A 3,313-nucleotide genomic window follows, 5' to 3' on the forward strand; every position below is an offset into this window, starting at 1 on the left:
GTGTCTGTACTGGCAGCATGGAGCCTGCTTGGTTCCTCTCTCTCCCTCTCTGCTTCTCCCCTGCTCATGTGCACACTGTCTCTCTCTCTCAAAGTAAATAAAGTTTAAAAAATGGATAGAGGAAACTATACCATGCCAACACTAATCCAAAGAATGCAGGAGTAGCTACATTAATCTCAGAGCAGATTTCAAACTAAGGTTATCAGGGATAACGATGGGTAATGATGACTGTGAGTTCAAAAACCCTTTATCTGTCTCCAAATACAGAGCTTCAGAAAAGCCTTCTCAAAAATTCCAAAATGACCATTTTACAAATATCTGAAATCTCAGAGAACATCTCCAGGAGGCCTTCAGACCAAGTGTTCTGTCTCTTGGGGCAATAGGACAGGTGGGTGTGGGTTCTAGGCAGGCTGGACACGGTTCCATGGAAGGCTCAGGGGTGTTCCAGACCAGGAGGATCAGATCCCTCCGGGCATCTGCCCACTCTCCTGGGAGCCTGGAGAGACAGATTCCCTCCAGAAGACATGCTTCTGGGAATCTCACTTCCCTGGTCTAGAATGGCTGCAGCGGCAGGAGTTAGGGGCGGAGTCCAAGGTTCCGCTGTATTCGAAGGAGGAGCCAAAGGTGGGCCTGATGGGGACAGGGGCCAAGTCTAGCTCTTCTGACCCAGGGGTTTCTGCAGCACAGGGCAGGGGGCAGGGGAGAGAGCCTTTCATTCCTGATCGCTCCTGAATGAGTGTTGCCTTTTCAACCGGCAAAAGAAAGGATAAGCATATCTCCTTTAGAGACTCAGCTTGACCTTGAATTTATCTACAGGACATTGTGCATGTTCCCCTCAGAGTCTGTTTTCCTCATCTGTAAAATGGAAATGGTAACCTAAGGCTGGGGGACTTGGTAAGTGCCCGGCAAACATCAGCCATTATTATTATCCATTAAACCCTGAGCAGAAGCCATGTGTCTTTCCTCAGCGATCTCTCTAGGGCAGCTTGGCTCTGCATGGGCTCTCTGGCTTGATGGGCTGAAGGACGTCCACATGTTTGCCTTCAGACCTCAGATGTATTCACTCAGTTCTGCTCACTTGTGAGCTCACCCATCTGGCTTTTAGCATCAGGGTGAGGAACCCAGATTCTAGAGTTGGAATGCCTGGGTCTTAATCCCAGTTCTGCTACTCAATAGCTGTATGACCTGAGGCATATTATTTAATCTCTTGGTGCTTCTGTTCCTTCACCAGTTGAAAAAAAAAAAGTGACATCTTCACTTTTTAGCAATCTTGCCAGGAGTGAATCAATTCATATGTGTAAGATACTGAGAAAGGTATCCGGTGCTTTGAGATCTGCTCATCTCCTCCCAAGGACCGAGGTGGGTTGGGTGTTGAGGGGGCAGCTTGGAATCAGGGGCCTTTCTCTGGAACCCGCTTCCCTTCGGGCCTACCCCTGCAGTTGAGCAAGGGTCTCGGCTACAGCCCAGAGTCCTAGGAGAGGCAGCTGGCTCTTGGGGCTCAGGTGCAGCCTGGAGGGTGGAGAGGGTGTAGACTGCCCTTCACTGGCCCAGTGGGTGTTTGCTCAGCCTTCCAGTTTCCCATCCGGATTCCCATCCAGAATCCTGTCCAGATTCCTGTCCAGGTGCGAGGGGAGCACAGTTGGCTAATTAAGCTGAAAGCAGCATGAAGGTGCCAGGGAAGAAGTGAAGACATCTGTTCCCCTTCTTTGTAAGAATGGGCCCCCTCCTCCCAGCTGAAGACCAGTGGGAGGGACAAGGGGAGGGCAGTCAGGGGGAACACTGATGAGAGATTTTCTCCTTCTGTGAGTACTTTCTAGGGCTGGGCTTTTTACTTAACATCGACCTTTGGTGGAATTGCTCCCATTTCCAACTGAAGATACCATACAGACCTGATTTCCTTTTAACTCAGTTGACATGATTTGCTCTCTCCCTCCTCTTCCCCTGGCTTCATTTATTTATTTTTATCATGTAAGGAGAGCTACTACCCCATCCAATGGGAAACTCAAGGTCATGGTCTGAATTGTTAAGGGTGATAAGCAATAAAAAATTTGGACAAAACCTCTCCAATGCCTCGGTAACTGAAGCGAGCACAGTTCATTCCGATGAAAGCCTCACTCAGCTCCTCTCAGGGACGACTGATATAGAAACCCAAGAAAGTTCAAAATCATTTGTTTCTTCAGTCTGTAGTGAAGTCAGAGATGGGACACACAGGTTCATCAACCTTCAGTGTGTCTCCAACCCCCTTTGGACACCTAGCTGAGGACAGAAAGAGGAGGCGAGAGGAAAGGTAACTGATGTGCATATATTGAATGCTTATTCAGTACCATTCAGTAAGGGGTGAGTTTTCTATCTACCTGTTTGTACTATTGTTCATAATAAAAGTTAATACTGACAGTATTGTTCTAAGTTCCTTTTCTTTCGCTTGTGTTTATATCCTCTGCAATGCACAGGATAACGGACTCAGAGTCACATCCGGAACTCAGGTCTCTGATTCAAGTCCATGTCATTTTCATATGTTATACTGTGTTTGCTATTTTATGCATTTAAAATTTTTTTTACATTTATTTATTTTTAAGAGATAGAGTGAAATAGAGCGTGAGCAGGGAGGGGCAGAGAGAGAAGGAGACACAGAATCTGAAACAGGTTCCAGGCTCTGAGCAAGCATTCAGCACAGAGCCTGATGTGGGGCTTGAACCTACGAACTGTGAGATCATGATCTGAGCTGAAATCAGACACTTAACTGACTGAGGCACCCAGGCGCCCCTATTTTATGTATTTTAAATGTGTCAGGTGTCTAGACCTCATACTTAATGCTGTTCCTACCATTTTCATTTACAGGCTAGGAAACTCGGTACGGCCCAGGAAGGTGAACTCTATCAGTAGCAGGTAAAGAATACAGTTACTGCGGGCACCTGCTGCCAGTACTAAGGTAACATCAATACTCCCGGAAGAATGGGAATTTGCTTGAGTTTCAGCTACTCATTGAAAGCACCGTTGTGACTGTTAGGTTCACGGTTGCATCCTCAGTGCCAAGAGCAGTTGCTTGATAACTATCTGCGGAATGGGTGAATCCCACAGCCTCCTGCTGTCCGTTCCTCCTCACACACACTGTAACCTGTGGGCAGGGCTGTTCTGGCAGGAAGGCTCTGGGTCCTCTGCGGATGCCCGCCCCAACACCCTGCCAGATTTTCCTCACGGGGCAGCTTCCAGACCTGCCTTTCACTGCCTATGAATTTTAACCTTCGGAAATACATGGAAACCACTATAATTTTTTTAATATTTATTTTTGAGAGAGAGAGAGAGAGAGAAACAG

Source organism: Suricata suricatta, chromosome 2 (assembly GCF_006229205.1).
Source record: "Suricata suricatta isolate VVHF042 chromosome 2, meerkat_22Aug2017_6uvM2_HiC, whole genome shotgun sequence".
Taxonomy (NCBI): Eukaryota; Metazoa; Chordata; class Mammalia; order Carnivora; family Herpestidae; genus Suricata; species Suricata suricatta.